The 19,384-nt window shown below is 39.6% G+C and overlaps 1 long non-coding RNA gene across 1 annotated transcript; it reads right to left on the bottom strand.

Annotated features, from left to right (window-relative positions):
• Window positions 1–7,141: 7,141 nt before the first annotated feature.
• LOC144456246 (uncharacterized) lies at window positions 7,142–17,824 on the bottom strand. The gene is made up of 3 exons (XR_013485154.1): window positions 17,160–17,824; window positions 16,748–16,833; window positions 7,142–8,257 (listed from the first exon to the last, which is right to left on the bottom strand). It is a non-coding gene; the product is annotated as an uncharacterized LOC144456246 (long non-coding RNA).
• Between the last annotated feature and the right edge of the window lie 1,560 nt (window positions 17,825–19,384).

Here is a 19,384-nt window from a genome sequence, read left to right as displayed (position 1 = left end):
ATCTTATATAGGCTATACATATACATTCCTATTAAACCTATTTTCACATTAGTGATGTTGTAAGAATTAGAACTAATAGGAGGAACCACCAGAAAGAGGAAACAAAACACAACAGAAGAAAAAAATAGCAAATACTATGCTTCGATCTGCATTTAAACTCCTTAGTTCTTTCTTTGGATGTGGATAGCATTTTCCATCATGAGACCTTTGGAGATGTCTTAGATATTTGTATTGCTGAGAAGGGTTAAGTCTATCAATATTAGTCGTTGTACAATGTGGCTGTTACTATATACAGAATTCTCCTGGTTCTGCTCACTTCACTCAGCATCAGACCATACAAGTCTTTCCAGGTTTTTCTGAAGTCTGCCTGCTCATCATTTCTTATAGTACAATAGTATTCCATTACGTTGATATACCACAACTTGTTCAGCCATTCCCCAATGGATGGGCATCCTCTCAATTTCCAATTCTTTACCACCACAAAAAGAGCTGCCATAAATATTTTTGTACATGTGGGTCCTTTTCCCATTTGTATGATCTCTTTGGGATACAGCCCTAGAAGTGGTATTGCTGGGTCAAAGGGTAAGCACATTTTTATAACCCTTTGGCCATAATTCCAAATTGCCCTTCAAAATGGTTGGATCATCTCACAATTCCACCAACAATGCATTAGTGTTCCAATTTTCCCACATCTTCTCCAACATTTATCATTTTCCTGTTTTGTCATGTTGGCCAATCTGATAAGTGTGATGTGGTACCTCAGAGTTATTTTGATTTGCATTTCTCTAATCAATAGTGATTTAGATCATTTTTTCATATAACTATAGATGGCTTTAATTTCTTCATCTGAGAACTGCCTGTTCATATCCTTTGACCATTTGTCAATTGGAGAATGACTTATATTCTTATAAATTTGACTCAATTCTCTATATATTTTAGAAATGAGTGCCTTATCAGAGAGGCTGGTTGTAAAAATTCTTTCCCAATTTCCTACTTTCCTTCTAATCTTGGTTGCATTGGTTTTGTTTGTGCAAAAACTTTTCAATTTAATGTAATCAAAGTTATCCATTTTGTATTTCGTAATGTTTTCTATCTCCCATTTGGTCATGAATTCTTCTGTTTATAGTTCTCTTCTCATAAAGTGTTAATACACCCCCTCAGCAATGTAAATAAATGATACATAACTTAATAAGACTTAAAAGTTAGGTTACAGCCAAATTGTAAAGAGCCTAAAATGACAAACAAAAAGTTTGTATTTGACCCTAGAAATAATAGGGAGCTACTGGACTTCATTGAGCAGATAATAATGTTCTCAAATACATGCATTAGGAAAATCATGTTAGCAGCTATATCAAGGTTGGATTGGAGAAGAGAGAGAGATTTCAAGCAGGGAAACCAATCAGAAGGCTATTGCAATAATACAAGAGAACGGAATAGAAGCCAAAGGTATTATCAAGGCAGAAATGGTGAGATCTGGCAACTGCTCAGATGTGTGCTAGGCGTGTGGTGTGGTGTGTCCTTCGTTCTTGAAGAAGACCATGGCATCAGGAAGATGATGTCATGACTTGCAACTGAATTGGATTTAAGTGAGGGAGGGCTGTGCAAAGTCATTAGCCTCACTTTCTCCTCCAGAGCCATCTGGGTCTAGTGGCCATATATAGATCAGGATGACTGGAGATGGCTCAGTGTGTGATATGATGGAGAGTGGAGGATGACTCCAACTTTGCAAATCTGGTAAGTGGAAGATTGGTGGTGGTCTCCCCAGAAATAGGGAAGGTCAGAAGAGAGATAAGTTTTGGGAGAAAGATAATGAATTATTTTTGTACATAGAGTACCGAGTTTCAGATGCCTATGGGATATTTAGTATCTAGTTCCAAATGTCTAATAGCTAGGTAGATGGCACAGTCCCTGCCTTCAAATAAATTATGCTCTTGTTTGGGAAACAAAACGAACATAAAACAACAGCAAACAATACAAAACCCACGTGGTAAAGTGGAAAGAGGACAAAGAAAGTAGGAGTAAGAATGGGGAAAAGGAGTCAAAGAATTACATGTCTAAAGCTTGTGGGCTTTGTTTAGAAAAGATCTACAGGTCTCATTCCTAAGACACACAGGAAACTGATTCAAATTTACAAGAGTAAGATCCAGTTCCCAGTTGACAAGTTGTCAAAGGATGTGAATAGTCAGTTTCAGAGAAAGAAATCCAAGCTATCAATGGCCCTGTGAAAAACGGCCCCTAGTCACTAATAATTAAAGAAATGCTAACTTTAAGAACTCTAAGGTACCACCTCATACCCTCAGATTGGCAGAGTTAACAAAAAGAGAAAATGACAGATGCTGGAGGAACCATAGGAAAATAGCTACATTAGTGGTTGAGCTATGAACTGGTCCAGCCATTCTGGAAAGCAGTTTGGAAGTATACTCCAGAAAGATTAAGCTGTCATACTCTTTGATTCCGCAACAATGCTACTGGGTCTCTAATTCCAAAGATATCAAAGAACGAGGGAAAGGACCTATAAGTACAAAAAAATTACACTAATTCTTTTTCTTGTGACAAAGAATTAGAAACTGATGGGGTGCCCATCAATTAGGGAATGGGCGAACAAATTGTGATATATAAATGTGATAGAATACTATTGTGCTATAAAAAATGAGGAAGGGGATGGTTTCGGAAAAACCTAGGAAGACTTGTATAAACTAATACAAAGTGAAGTAAGAAGAATTAGGAGAACAATTTATCCAATAACAACAATATTGTAAAACAATAATCTTTGAAAAACTGAGGAACTCTGATCAACACAATGACCAGTCACAATTCCAAAGGACTCATGATGCAAAATGGCTGCTCACCTCCACACAGAGAGCTCATGGAGTAACAGTGCAGATTGAGACATACTTTTTTGGACAGTTAAGGAATTTTTTTCACTATGTACCATGTACATTTTATTTAACATTTTACATGTATGTAACAGAGATTTTGCTTTTCTTGATTTCCCACGTGGGGAGGAGAGGAAATTCAGAAGGGAGAGAATCCAGACTAAAATAAAATTGATTTTTTAAATAAAACTATTTTTTAAATAAACTGATTTTTTAAATAAAAATCTAATTTTTTAAATTTAAATAAATAAGTAAATGAAGATCCAATTTACTATTCTGTTTTGATATAAATGAGTTTTGATAAAGTTTTATCCTTGGAAGGAATGGTAGTTCCACTGTTGCATTGTTAGTTGGTCATGAATTATTTGACATAGAAGATAGAGTGCTGGGCTTCAAATGCCTGGGTTTAAATGCTGCCTCTGATGCTTAATAGCTCTGTGACTGAGCAAGTTGTATTCTGACACACTGACACCTCCCATACCTGGTCCAGAGGTAGCTTCACACTTTTTTTTTTAACCAAAATAGAATCAGGTTTTCTGAACCTCTCACTACCCTCTAATCTTGGTGAAAGCCTAGCCTACTCCCCTTTCTTTTTCAAGGGTCATGCATTTCTGGAGTATTGCTGCCAAAGCAGTGCTGAAACAAGGCCTTCACATCAAGGAAGCTTGCCTTTTGTAACCTAGACTCAGCTACGATCAGGAGACTTGCCGAGCCTGAGACAAGCCTGTTTTCAACAGTGGATTTGCTCAAATAATTGCCTCCACCTCTTTTAGCAGGTATTTTGTCACTAAAATAGCAATTGGGAAGGAGGTGGGGAAGGAGGAACATGTGGGTAAATTGTTCCTGGATGCTAGCTCACGTGGTGAGACTGGAATAAACAGAGGGTTGGAGGATAAAAGCAGATAGCTATCCCCCCCCCCACCAAAGCTGGTACCGAGCAGTACAGACATGATGCTTAGAAGGGAAAACTGCTGGGACAGCTAGGTGGCGCAGTGGATAGAGCACCAGCCCTGGAGTCAGCAGGACCTGAGTTCAAATCCGACCTCAGACACATAATACTTCCTAGCTGTGTGACTGTGGGCAAGTCACAACCCCAATTGTCTCATTAAAAAAAAAAAAGGGAAAAGTGCTGGGAAATGAATCCGAGTTTCAAAGGATAGTGATAACAGATAATTTAATCAGATTCCCCACAGCTCAGATCCACAACTGAGCCTTGGAGGGGAGCAGTTTAGCTCAGACCGAGACATTCAAAGGAGAACATGTTGGGCTTTTGAAAATTACTTTCATTTTTGTAAAAACTAAACCCACAAACACTTTTTCAGTTGTTCAGCTGCTAAACAATATGGAGGAGGGAGTGTTTAGCCTGAAGAAGCTGTCATTTAGGCCATCTGCATGGCCTTAGACAAGTCATTTAATTTCCCTGGGTCTCAGTTTCTTCATCTACAAAATATGGGGCTTGGACTAAATGACCGCTAAATTTTCTGGCTCTAGATCTATGATCTGATGAGCTAACCAGAAGTGATTGGTTACTGTCTTTACAGATTTGAAGAGCTACCATGTAAAGGAAGGGGTTAAGCTTGCTCTTCCTAGCCCTAGAGAGTTGAGGCAATGGACAGAAGTGATGAGAGGCAGATTTTTGTTCTACAGAGTGGAAAGCATCCATACAATCAGAGCTATACAAAGTGCATTGGGCAGTTAGATGACACAGTGAATAAAGGACTGGGCCTGGAATGAGAAAGGCTTGAGTTGAAATCTGGCCTCAGACACTAAGTGTATGATCCTGGGCAAGTCACTTTAACCTGTTTGCCTCAGTTTCCTCAATTGTAAAATGGGAATCATAATAGCACTTACCTCACAGGGCTGTTTTGAAGATCAAATATTTGTAAAGTGCTTAGCACAGTGCCTGGCATCTAGTAGGCACTTCATAAATGCTTATTCCATTCCAGGAAGAAGTGATTTCCCCCTTACTAGAGATCTTCAAGCAATGACTAGATGACCACATGTTGGGTATGGAAGAGAAAAGAATTTGGACTGCATGGCTCCTGAGGTGCTAGGCTGGCAGTTCTCAGAAAAAAAAAATCATTAATTAAGGTCCTGGTTGTGTTTTTAATCTCTAATCATTTTTTTTAAAATAATCAGTTTTGGTTCCACGAAAATAGCTCTGGCTCTGATGTTTACTACTTGTGTGATCTTGGACAAGTCATCTAATCTCCCTAGACCTCACTTTCCTCATCTGTAAAAGAAAAGTCCTGAACTTGATGATCTCTGAGTTCTCTTCCAATTCTGGATCTATGATCTTCTTATTGTCTTTATTAAAATCATGACTGAAAATGAAGCTCAAGAGAACTTTTGCCCTTCTGTTCCGTAATGGATAGAGAGCCAGACTTGATGTCAGAAAGACCTGAGTTTAAGTCATGCCTTGAACACATAATGGGTGTGCAGCCATAGACATTATCTACCCCTCAGTGCCCCCAAGAAACTCTGTAAGACTGTAAGTTACAGATGAATTTCCAACATGCATCTTTGAGAGAATTTCCACACCAGGAAATCTCTATCTCAATGGAACCATAGGTCCCAGAAAGGGAGAAAAATTGTAGCTCTCCACTGAGTAAATGAAAATGGGTTTGAATCATCTATTTCAATTTCCTGAGTCCTACTCTTCACACCGGGGAGCAGGGAACACTCAGAACTTTGACGTGCTGGCACAAATCATTACCCTTCACAATAAGAGCATAAATAGCACACCAATTAACAAACTGGCTGGTTGGTTTTTTCCTTTTGCGTCTGTTCCATGGTTAGCCATGGCACACAAATACCACCAGTGTTTCTAACCAGTGAAAGAAACATTTCCAACTAAATGTCCAGGATATCACAATAGCCATCCTGTCATCTCCCTGCCTCAAGTGTCTGCCTGCTCCAGCCCATCCTGCACTTAGCTACCTAAGTGATCTTCTTCAAGTCCTAAAGGTTTGACTATGTCACACACACACATTCAGTAAACTCCAGTTTCTCTCTATTGCCTCCAGGTCCAATATAAAATCTTCTGTCCAGATTTTAAAGCCCTTGACAGCCTGGTCCTTGTCTGCCTTTCTGGTCTTCTTCCATGTTACTCCTCTTCATGGACTCTGCAACCCAATGATACACCAGCCTCCTTGCTGTTCCTCACACACAGCACTCTATTTTTGAACTCAGGGCATTTTGCTGACTGTCCTCCAACCATGAAACTGTCTCCCTCCTCACCGCCACCTTCTGGCTCCCCTTAAGTCTCAGTTAAAGCCCACTTCCTGTAAGAAGCCTTTCCCAATCCTCCTTACTCTTCCATTTTTATCCTGTATTTACCTTGTTTAAACATAGTTGTTTATAGGTCATCTTCCCCATTAGGCTGGGAGCCCCTTAGGAGCAGACATTGTCTTTTGCCTTTCTTTTTATCCTCAGAAGCATGATACTGGCACATACTAGAAACCTAATAAATGCTTAGTGACTGATAACTTAGACTGCAATATTTTAGAGAGCTATGATGAGGAGGGACTCATCACAAGGCTAACCTTAGGGAGAATCATTTTGTGGCCATGACAATCTCCAAGGGCATCTATTCATCTGTGGAGCAGTGATGGTCTGTGTCAGCGAAGACAGGCCCCTCACTAAGGTCGTCATGGATATTTGAAAGACTGAAATTGGTTTCTAGATGTTCAAATACACAAGAGACCTGTGATGTCATTGCTGTAGAAAATCCCTCCACCAATGTAGATTGCAACTTACTCATATCCTAATAAATAAGTTCTGGGTGGACTTAACTTGAGACACAGAGAAGTTAAGTAACCTGCTCAGGGTTACATAGATGATGTATCAAAGGAGTAATTTGAATCCAGGCCTTCCTGGCTCTGAATCTAGCATTCTTTCTATCAAACCCATCTCTGTTCCTAATGTGAGATATAATGTTCCTTTAAGATAAACAGAGCTTAGCAGTAAAAGGGGGAGGAAAAGTTTTTGTATGAAGGGAGAGAGTTATGCCAATTACCAAATGATATAAGATATTGCCACTACCATAGATGTAATTTTTATACCTAATAGGAGTAGGAAAATAACTTTGTTTTAATATAAAGTGATAATATATGTGTATAAAGAAGCACAGCTTTTAAATGGTATTTGGATCTTTTGGAAAGAAAATGCTTTGTGGTATAGAGATGAGATCTTGGATCCATTTGATAATAGTATAGAGCAATGAATGCCTTGCTTGCATAGGAACAGTTTAATGTTCTAAAGAGTCAGAGGCAGGTCTTTTATTTATTAAAAATTAGAGAAATATGAGTTTGACAAAAGACAGTTTCAAGAGTAACAAAGAAAACAGAGGACTATGTTGAGTCCTACAGAAAGATTCCAAGCATGATGGGCACCTCAGCTAATTTACATATACTATTTTATTACTAAAGATGGTGAAGCCTTTAAAAATGAGAAATTGTATAAGCATATAGAGGCTATTGTGCTTTTTTTAATGTAATATTGCTTTTATAGTTTACAAAGCACTTTTTAAAAATATTTTCTTTTTCCCCCAATTATATGTAAAGCAATTTTTAACATTTGTTGGTTTTTTCAAAAAGTTTTGAATTCCAAATTCTATCTTTCCCTCCGTTCCCTCCCCCCTCCCTATGACACAAGCAATCTTATATGGATTATACGTGTGCAATCATGTAAAACATTTCCATATTAGTTATTTTGTGCAAGAAGATTCTTAACAAAAAAGAAAGAAAGTGAAAAATAGCATGCTTCAGTCTGTATTCAGATAACATCAGTTCTTTCTCTGGAGGCAGACAGCATTTTTCATCATGAGTCCTTTGGAATTGTCTTAGATCATTGAATTGCGGAGAATAACTAAGTCATTCACTGGTCTTCATCATACAATATTGCTGTTACTGTGTACAACGTTTTCCTGGTTCTGCTCACTTCACTCTGTATCAGTTCATCTAAGTCTTTGTAGGATAAAGCATATACATTATAACAAATCCTATTGAGCAAGTAGTGCAAGTAAAATTATCATCCTATTTTACAGATTAGGAAATTGAAGTTTAAAGAATTAAAGGGGCTTTGCCCATGAGACCATGGCTAGTATGAGGTAGAGCATAAAACCCAATTGCAGGGATTTAGGAGCTAGGTGACGATTCCTCATGTACCCCCTCCTTTCTTCCCCCTCCCAGGAAGTGTCTCAAGTGGGTTGGACTGTAGGATAAAGGGGGCAGGTCAAGTAGGCAGGGCTGGAAGCTGCCAGCGATGTCTGTTCCAGGGTGGTAGGGTGGGGAATGGAATTCAGGGTTCTGTTGGTTTAGGATTCTTTCATCCATTGGGTGGAATCCCTGTGGCTCCGAGTGGGGTAAAGGTTAGTAAATCTGGTTAGGGAAGAAAAGAAATAAAAGAAAGCAGAAAAGGCTTGGTTTATTCAACATTTTCCATTGCTTGATCATCTTGCTTGCAGGCTATTCCGTTCTTTTCTTTCTCCTCTTCCTTCCTTGGTTACTTTCTCTCACTCTCAGTCATCCAATTTTCCTTCTCTCATCTTCATTCTACTTCATTTTTTCCCTCCTCTTTCCCTCATCCCTCATCCCTTGATTCTTCCTCCTTATTTCTCTATTTCATCTTGTTCTCCTCCCCTCCCCCATTCTTCTCTTTGCTTTATCCTCTTTCTCTTCCAACTCTCTCTCTCTTGTTTTTTTTTTATTTTTTATTCATAGTTATTATTTTGATTTTGACAAGTGAGTATTTTTTTCTTTTATCTTCTTTCTTTGTCCCTTCCCTCACCCCAAGATGACATGCATTCTGAATATCCCTTCCCCTAATCTGCCCTCCCTTCTATCTCTCCCTCACTTCTCTTATCCCCTTCTCCTTCAATTGTTCTGTAGGGCAGGATAGATTTCTATACTCCATTTCCTGTATATCTTACTCCCCAGTTGTGAAAACAGGTTTTTTTACATTTGTTTTTAAAACTTTGGGTTCCAAGTTTTCTCCTTTCCTCCCTCCCCACCCACCCTCATTGAGAAGGCAAGCAACTCGATACAGGTTATACATATACAGTCATGCAAAACACTTCCATAGTCGTCATGTTGTGAAAAACTAAGTATGTTTCACTTAATCCTATCCAACCCCACCCATTTATTCTATTCTCTCTTTTAAACCTGTCTCTCCTTAGAAGCGTTTGATTCTAATTACCCCCTTCCCCAAGCTGCCCTCCCCTCTATCATCCCCCTGCTCCCTTGTCCCCTTCCCCCCCCCACCATCATTTTCCTGTAGGGTAAGATAGATTTCCATACCCAATTGAGTGTGTATGTTATTCTCTCCTTAAGCCAAATCCAATGAGAATAAGATTCACTCATTCCCTCTCACCTTCCCCCATTTCCTCTTCGCTCTAAAAGCCTTTTCTGGTCTGTTTTATGTGAGATAATTTACCCCATTCTACCTCTCCCTTTCTCTTTCTCTCCATATAATCCTGTCTCACCCCTTAATTTTTTTTCTCCAAATATCACCCCTTCATCTTCAACTCACCCTGTGCCCTCCGTTTATCTACCTATCTATGTATATACATATACATATATATATATATAATTTTTTCCTTCCAACTACCCTAATACTGACAAAGGTCTCATGAGGTACAAATATCATCTTTCCATGCAGGAATGTAAACAGTTCAACTTTAATAAGTCTCTTAATGATTTCTCTTTTCTGTTTACCACTTCATGTTTCACTTGAGTCTTGCATTTGAAAGTCAAATTTTCTATTCAGTTCTGGTCTTTTCATCAAGAATGCTTGAAAGCCCTCTATTTCACTGAATACCCATTTTTTCCCCTGAAGGATTATACTCAGTTTTGCTGGGTAGGTGATTCTTGGTTGTAATCTTATCTCCTTTGCCCTCTAGAATATTATATTCCAAGTCCTCCAGTCCCTTAATGTAGAAGCTGCTAAATCTTGTATTATCCTGATTGTATTTCCACAATACTTGAATTGTTTCTTTCTGGCTGTTTGCACTATATTCTCCTTGACCTGGGAACTCTGGAATTTGGCTACAATACTGCTAGGAGTTTTCCTTTCGGGATCTCTTTCGGGAGACAATTGGTGGATTCTTTCCATTTCTATTTTTCCCTCTGGTTCTAAAATATCAGGGCAGTTTTCCTTGATAATTTCTTGAAATGTGGGTGTGTGTATTTATATTTATATCTATTTATTTATATATATTTATAGATATACATAGATAAATAGACAGAGGGCACAGGGTGAGTTGAAGATGAAGGGCTGATATCTGGAGAATAAAATCAAGGGGTGAGAGAGGATTATACAGAGAGAAGGAGAAAGGGAGAGGTAGAATGGGATAAATTATCTCACATAAAACAGACAAGAAAAGGCTTTTACAGTGGAGGGGAAATGGTAGAAGGTGAGAGGGAATGAGTGAATCTTATCCTCATTGGATTTGGCTTAAGGAGGGAATAACATACACACTGAATTGGGTATGGAAATCTATCTTACCCTACAGGAAAATGGGGGGGGGGGTGTCAAGACAGCAGGGGGATGATAGAGGGGAGGGCAGCTTAGGGAAGGGGGTTATCAGAAGCAAACACTTCTAAGGAGGGGAAGGGTCAAAAGAGAGAATAGAATAAATGGGGGCAGGATAGGATGAAGGGAAATATACTTAGTTTTCACAACATGACTACTATGAAAGTGTTTTGCATGACTGTACATGTATAACCTGTATCGAGTTGTTTGCCTTCTCAATGAGGGTGGGTGGGGAGGGAGAAAGGGAGAAAATTTGGAACCCAAAATTTTCAAAACAAAAGTTAAAAAAATTGTTTTCACATGCAACTGGGAAATAAGATATACAGGAAATGGAGTATAGAAATCTATCCTTCCCTACAGGAAAATTGAAGGGGAGGGGGATAAGTGGGGGAGAGATAGAAGGGAGGGGAGATTAGAAGAAGGGGTACTCAGAATGCATGCCATCTTGGGGTGGGGGGAGGGACAAGATGGGGAGAAAATTGGGAATTCAAAATCTTGTGGAGGTGAATGTTGAAAACTGAAAATAAATAAATTAATTTCAAAAAAGAAAAGAAGAGGGAATGGATGGTGTGAAATGAGGCTCATACAGGTTCTGGGGAGGAGCCTGTCCCCTTGGGAGGCAGCTTCTTCCATTTCTGAAGAGTCCAGATTTAATGGGAAGTTTCCTCTTCTATCAAACTGAAATTGGCTTCTTCACAACTTCCGCCCTTTGTTTCTAGTTCTGCCCTCTGGAGCCAAGCAGAAGTCTATTCCCTCTTTTCATCTAACAACTCTTCAAATTCTTGAAAATAGATATAATAATGCCCCATCCCCAAGTCTTCTCATCTCCAGGATAAATATATCCACCTCTTTCAGTTTATCATCTTATGGCATGGTCTCCAACCCTCTCACCATCCTGGTTACCCTCCTCTGGATGTTCTCCTAGCTGGTTGATGTCATTCCTAAAATATGGCTCCCAAGATTGGACATAATATTCTAGATGTGGGCTGATAAGAGAAGAATACCATAAATGGGCTCCAAGATAAATCTGGAGCACTTAACTAGCCTGTCCAATTCAATTCACTCAGCATTTATTAGGCACTTAGTGTGTGTAAAACACTGAGCTAGAAGCCAAAGATGAGGGAAATAGCAGAGACAAACGAGTCTTTGACTGAACCTCCCTCCCCCTTTTACAATTGAGTGTTCCTTGGAGTACGCAAATCATACTCTTCTCTTTATTGGTCTGCAATCCTCATTTTAAAAAAAACAGATGAAAATCTAGTCCACTCCTTTTTTAGCTTTTACAAAGGAATATAACAGATATACAAACATATTCCCCAATATTGGGGCATAACCCATATACACACACCTTCTCAGGCTCTGGGGAACAGGGAATTAAGTACATAGCTCAATTCCTATGTAACTCAGTCCCTAATTTCAAGTCCAAAGTCCCAGGAACCCTGGCTTCTTAGGGCTTCCCTACAGAGTTGGCTAGCTATAACATCCTGCCTAGAATTCTACCTCCAAGGTCACCATGGGTTGATCCCAGGTCTTCCTGTACCTTGAACCTGAATAGGACAAAGAAAACGGACTAAGCAGAAGCCTTCATTCCATTTTTCAGGGCCTCAGGATCTAAAAAGAAGGGCAGGGAAAGGAAGCTCTTCCCCACCTCACCAGTTCAGTTCATGTACCCATGCTGTGGGTCAACATGATCTCCATTCTCTCTGGAAGCTGCACAGACAGCAGCAAACCACAAAGAGAATCTGCAGAAGAGAGCTGACAGCCTCCTTCCAGTAGCCAGGCCTCAAAGGCAAAATGTTCCAATGATTCAGTCAAGTCTCTCCCTTGTTCAGCCCTGGCTGGACACCTTTTGTATACTGTCCCTTTCCAAGACACAAGTATTTCCCTAGGCAGAGCAGAAGCCTGTCTCTTGACAACTTGTACTCCTCACTCCTGTCTTATGAGGCCAAGGAGAACAAGATTACCCCTTCCTGCACATGACAGCCCTTAAAGACAGTGACCAGGGCTCCAGTAAGCCTTCTACTCAAATTCAAGGGTCCATAACTTTTTGGGGACTCTGGACCCCTTGGGCAACTTAGAGAAGCTGTGGACCCCTTCTTAGGATAATGTTTTTAAATGGTGGAATAAAATGCATAGGATTACAAAGGGAGCCTATTATATTGAAATATATGTGCCCAAAGTCTTAGCACACTTTTAAGCTATTTTTTGACACACAAATATTAAAGCTTAAAACTGCACTAAGATCTATGGGATGCCCTGTGTCATTATCAAAAAAATTTTTTTAAGAACAAGTTCATGGCCCTCAGGTTAAGAACGTTTGTTAGGTCATCAGACCATAGATTTAGAACTGGAAGGGCCCTTAAAGATCTTCTAGTCTAACATTGTTCATTTACAGATGAGAACTGAGGCCTGGAGTAGTTAAAGGAGTTGCCCAAAGCCACACAAGTACTAATGTGATCTGCAATGTGTCTTGGAAAGTGCTAATTTGCGAAATGGGCTGGCACTCATGGTCCTCGCCAGCTAGGCCTACGCAAGAAGTAGACATGAAATAATCACTGGAGTATTTTGGCATAGAAGCCTTGTTACACGAAGAGAGTTATTCATTCTCTCCTGGAGTCCTTTGAGAGTGAGCTAGATTCTCATATGTTTGTGGGAGTCAAGGTTAAAGATCAATCACACGTCATATGTGCAAGAGAAGAGCTTGGATGGTTCCATTGTAGAAGGATACTCAGTCAAAGACCTAATTAAGGCCTTAAAGCATATTTTTCAAATTCAAAGAACATAAACCAGGACAGATAAAGAGATAGATAAAGAGATAGCTGGATAGATAGATAAAGAGATAGATAGATAGATAGATAGATAGATAGATAGATAGATAGATAGATAGACAGACAGACAGACAGACAGACAGACAGACAGACAGACAGACAGACAGACGGACGGATGGATAGATAGATGGTTGGATAGATAGATAGATGGATGAATAGGTACGTAGATGGATGAATGGATGGATAGATAAATATGAAAGAAAGGGCATTTATTATGCACTTATTATGTGCCCATTGCTGTGCATGTAAATATAAATACGTATATAATAGAAATATAAGTATCTATAAATATAAAGCACTGAGAACATCAAAGTAAGCAAGACCGTCCTTGCCCTCGAGGCCACTAGGTGGTGCCATAGTGCATAGAGCGCTGGATCTGGAGTCAGGAACATCTAAGCTCCAAATGCTGCCTCGTTTACTTAGCTGTGTGGCTCTGAACAAGTCACTCAACTTGCCTTTGTCTCCGCTTCCTCATGTGTATTTTGTCATAATAATTGTACTTATTGCACAGAGTTTTGTAGATCTAATAAGATGTAAAACAAAGCACTATACAAATACTGGCTATTATTATAATTATTATTATTATTATTATTATTATCACATAGGAGCTCATATCCTAACCCTTCCCCTAAGAGGGAAAATCACCAACACCACCAAACGAAATCTGTGCTTTTGTTTTTCTAGTGTAATTAGAGAACCTCCAGAGTTGGAAAGGGGCTCAGAAGCCGAGTAGGCGCCCCCACACCCGTCTGGGAATTTCCTCAACATCATCCCTTGCAATAATAAGCAGGGCACTAAAAGAGAAAATGAAGAGGAAAGAAAAATCCCACAGCACCAACTCCAGGCCCTTCCAAGATAAGGCCCCAGCAGAACACCCTGTTCCTGGAAGGAAAAGGTCCAATTGTTCCAGTGGGCCAAATAGTACCGGGACAAAGCAGCAGAGGAAACAGCATTCCTGTGGATTATCTGTTTATTGACCCTTTTTAGGTCCAAAACAATGGTTTCATCTACTTTTGGATGAACCATGAAATGCCCTCCTCCTGCCTGCCCTAAGAGTGTGCCCCATACTATGATAAAAAGGAGCCAAAAGAACAAAACATGAATAATAATTATACAATCACTGAGCTAATGAGGCCATCAGCTTCTCTGAGCAGCTAAATGATTAAACCATTCAAGGCAAGGAGTGCTTTGGCCCCAGCCCCTTATTTTTTTAAGATCTGTAGGCAGCTATTTTCCAGTTTTCAAAGCTGGCCTTGTTATCCCTGAATCACAGAGTGGTAGAGCTGGAAAAATAACTCATATTTATACAGCTTGAAAAGCCCCATCTTTTGAACACAAATGTACTCCTGACCATGTTCGATGGTTCAGAATACTGGAACACCACGATCTCAGAAGAATCAAAGTTGTTAGTGACCCAGAGGCCATCAGAGAGAGTCACCTGGTAAGGCTAATTAAGCTACAGCATTTTTCCGTCAATGATTTAAGTGCAACAAATGACATAAAGAGATTTTCAGGGGCCTATTTTGTGATTTTATCTACTTCAAACAACTTTAACCAATACAGCAACAGCACCAGAGTCAGTAAGACCTGAGTTCAAATCAAGGGTCAGTCATTTGCTAGCTGTGTTATCCTGGGCAAGTCACTTAACCTCTGTTTGCCTCAGTTTCCTTAACTACAAAATGGGGATAATAGTAGCACCTACCTAAAAGGATTGTTGCAAGGATCAAATGTGATAATATTTGTAAAAAGTATTTAACATGGTTCCTGACACATAGTAGGCTCTATATAAATGCTTATTCCCTTCCCTTCTCCCCCTGTTCTGTAATGTATGGTTTTTAAAAGCTGCCTGGGGCACTTAGAAGTTAAGTGACTTGCCCAGAATCATACAACCTAGACATAGAGAATATATAATCAGAGAAGAGATGAAATAGCCAGGTGCAGAGTGAGAGAGGGCAGAGGGACAGCTCAAAAATCTAAAAAGACCTAGCTAGAGGAAGGCCCACAGCAGAAGAGGTGAATCCCCTGTCAGAGATCTACTGGGGCGGTAGGGAGGGGAAGACAAGAATCATGCAGGTTGATAAGGCATGGACAGATGGCAATGTATATTCTGGGAGGCCCAGAGAGTATCAAGAGCTTGCATCACACAGCTAGGCAGGGGCAGAGTAAGTGTTAGAAACAAAGTACATAGTAATGACCCACCACATCAGTTCTTGAAGCATTGCCAGATTATGTCATCAGAATGTGCTGATTTAAGGACATTCTCAAGTACACATCTTTCCTTCTTTATCTAAGAGTGTGATAATTCTATCTCAAGGACCACTTGCTCTGATTAACTAATTACAGGTAAGCAGCTTCTACTAAGACTAAGGAATTGGAGGATACAAAAGGGATAAATCTCTGCCTTAGGCTAATATACCACTGGTTTTCCCACTTTGTTCTTCTATATGTTATTTCAGGGAACCTGGTAGCCATCTTAGAAATGTCCTTATTCAGATTCTATAAACCAACAAAGAGAAAATCATATGATTAAGAAAGTAACTTGCTCACATGGACATCTGCCTAGAATGTCCTCTCCCCGTTTACACCCCAGAAGCTATATCCCAAATGAATGGCACTTCCACTATGCAATATGCCAGCAGAGTGCATTAACCTCATTTCATCAAACCAACTTTCTTTGCTACAGTTATCTGAGAGAAAAGAGCAAATGGCCAAGGAAGGATTGTGTGAAGTGATGAATAGTAATGTCAAAGGACTCAGCTGCCAGTCCCTTGAAGGCCCCTTATTGTGGAAACAATGTCACAAGCTGGGGTTGTGAAATCTAGCACTGGACCGGATTTGTCTCTAATCCCACATGTGGTACCAGGAAGCAGATGGTGCTGCTTGACACATGTTGCTATATGGCCATTAGAGCACTATGTGATAACTTTGGACACATGAGTCAAGAAGAGACCCTAGAGCTAGAAAGAGACAGATTTTTAGTGGCCTGAAACGCCTACAGATTTCACCAAAATGTGGGAGATTTCTGCTTGGTGTGCACGAAGCAAAGAAAGGTACTACCAACTTGTGATGCATATTTGGAGAAGAGAAGTATCCACAAACTTTTGAAACTTATATGCATTGACTTTTTATCTCCAGAAGGAGATAGCCAGACATGTAATACAAAAAGTTTTTGTTTGGACTTCACAAAGCTTAAATTTGCACTAAGACTTTTGGGACACCCTGTGTACTGGTGGTTTCTGATCACTTCACCAAAGCACCAGAAAACTCCCATAGTTGATAAAGTATTATGGGAGGCATATGTCTTAGGGTATGGCTTTCCTGCCTGGACTCATTTAGATCCAGATAGGCTGGCATTAAGAAGTCTAGAACAACATCTTACCACTCCTCACAGGGACCCATAACCTAGATATTTCAAGCTCACACCGATGAACATGTTAGGTTCACTAAGTTCAAAACAAAAATCTCAGGGGAGCCAACATATGGTATTTCTAGATCTTACATTTAACTCACCGTGAATGATACCACTGGCTTTATACCCTCCTTGCTGATGTTTGGGCATGAGCCATTCCTACTTATTGACCCTTGTTTTGGAATCTCTGAAGACAGAAAGAGCACAGATTTGGTTCATCTCTCAGTCCAGAGGGAATCTAAAGGAAATTTACTACCTAGCTACAATGTCATCCCAGAAAAATGCTGAAAGAAGTAAATAATGGTATGATGCCCAAGTTCATTGTGAAGATCTTTGACAAAGTCTTTGAGTTTTACTGAGAAATCTTGGTGTTCGTGGGTCACATAAATCAGACGTCAGCAAAAACCTACTCCATATTTAGTTGTGGAGAGCCTGGGCAACTTGTCTATTTACAAAATAGCCCTAGAGACTGGAGGGACCCTGAAAAGACAATCCATCACAATCCCATATTACCAATAGGTGAACTAGTTGGATTCCCCGATGAGCAAGTTGAAAGCGATGGACAATCATCTCAGTGGACCCTAAACAAAAGAGATCACCTGTTAGGCATTCAAAGACAACCTGACCCAGGCAATGGCTCAGAAGAAGACACTTCAAGTGAAGACTTTGTATACCATATTCCCAGCTAGTCAACCCCAAAGTTAGGACCTTTTCTGCCTAATACTTTAGCCGTACAGAATCCTACGATGCAGAAATGCCCCGAAAAAGTTAGTAAAACTGCTACCTGCGTCATCCACAAGTTCAGGTTTAGGAAGGCAATGCTATAGTTCTGATGATGATTATCATCGGTCAGTCCTAGCAACTAGCATTGGAATAAGAGCAGACAAATTTCATGGGAGCAAGGACTATTCAGTCAGTGATCAATGCAACTTACCATGGGGCAGGTAAAACTGATGGAATGAGGACACACAAAGCAAGACAAGGATGCCAACATTTACTCACTCAATGGGCACCTTCCTTATAATTACATCTGTTCACTGATTCATAATTGTTGCATATTTAAAATACCTCTGTTTTATTGTTTTCCTGTCTCATGTATGTTTATTTGCTTCATTTAGCATCATGCATATGTTGTATATTTTGGAAACTATGATTAGTTTTGCTGTTAGATAGATAGATGTGTGTATACATATATATATATACATATATACATATATATATATACATATATATACATATATATATGTATATACATATATATATATACATATATACATATATATATATACATATATATACATATATATATGTACATATATACGTATGTATGTATGTATGTATAGCAGCTAGGGGACTCAGTGGATAGAGTGCTGGGCCTGGAGTCTAGAAGACCTGAGTTCCAATCCAGCCAATCTGGCCTTACTAGTTGTATAACCTTAAGCAAGTCACTTAACCTTGTTTGCCTTAGTTTCCTCGTTAAAATGAGCTGGAGAAGGAAATGGCAAAGCACGTGAGTACCTTTGCCAAATAAACCAAAGTGGGGTCACAAAAAGCAAGACACAACTGAATGACTGAACAACTCCAAGATGGAAGTCTACTCTTTCCTCAACTCTTCTATCCAGTAAGAGACACTGTAATGTACTCTACTCACTTCTTTTAACTTAACATTTCCTGTATCATGATCTCATCTCAAACTGAGAAAGGTTAGCTGGAGATAACACACAAATTTAAATTAGGGCTGAGAGTCAAATCTCTGTCTGAATGCTAGGAGGGGGGAAGGGAGGCTCTGAACTATTGTGATTGTTTTACTAACTTCTGATAGTGGTTAAAACTGTAGAGGGGGAAACCTTATGGACCTGAGAGCCATCATATTGCCCCTAAGATAAAACCGAAACTAACAGGATGTGGCTGATTAAATCCCTAGAGATAAGGGGACTGGGGTTGAGGAAAAGATTATACCCTAAACTGCCTACCACCCAAGAGATAAGAAACATCTGGGGAAAATGAAGCTCAGCCCCTAAGCAGCAGGAGGGAGAGAGCAGAAAAGATAAAGTACTGGGACCTCAACTCTACATTCTGCAGTTTTAAGCTAGACTGGAAGATCAGGGAGATGCAGTAATCATAATTTACTTGGATTCTTAGCAAAGCATTTCAAAAAGCTTTTCGTGCGATTCTTGTAAAAAAAAATATAGGAAGGCATGGAGAGACAATCATATAGGTAGATGAATTTGTAAATGGTTGAAAAGCTTGACCCAAGAAGTAGTTATAATGGTTCAATATGAGCTTGGAAGCAGGTCTTTAGTGATGCCCCAGGGATCTATGGTTGGCCATGTAGTGTCACTATCATCATCATTATCATCATCATCATCATCATCAACACCATAGCATTTATATAGTGCTTTAAGATTTGCAAAGCACTTTATAAGTATTATCTCCTTTTAAGCTCACAGCAATCCTGGGATGTAGGTAGTGTTCCCATTTTGCCCATTTTATAGATAAGGAAATTGAGGCATGCAGAGGTTAAAATGAGTTGCCCAGGGCAGCTAAGTGTCTGAGGTAGGATTTGAACTTTGGTCTTCCTGGCTCCCATTCCTTCCTTCTATCCACTAGGCTACTCAGCTCCCTCAATAATACGTTAATCAAATTTGCAGATGACACAAAGTTGGGAGGGATAACTAATATGCTAGATCATTCCAAAAGATCAAAGATGTAATTTCAGAGGAATAAATATAAAGTAT

Source organism: Phascolarctos cinereus, unplaced genomic scaffold (assembly GCF_003287225.1).
Source record: "Phascolarctos cinereus isolate Bilbo 61053 unplaced genomic scaffold, phaCin_HiC Scaffold_3;HRSCAF=262, whole genome shotgun sequence".
In the NCBI taxonomy this organism is placed as follows: Eukaryota; Metazoa; Chordata; class Mammalia; order Diprotodontia; family Phascolarctidae; genus Phascolarctos; species Phascolarctos cinereus.
This window is presented reverse-complemented; position numbering and strand designations above follow the sequence as displayed.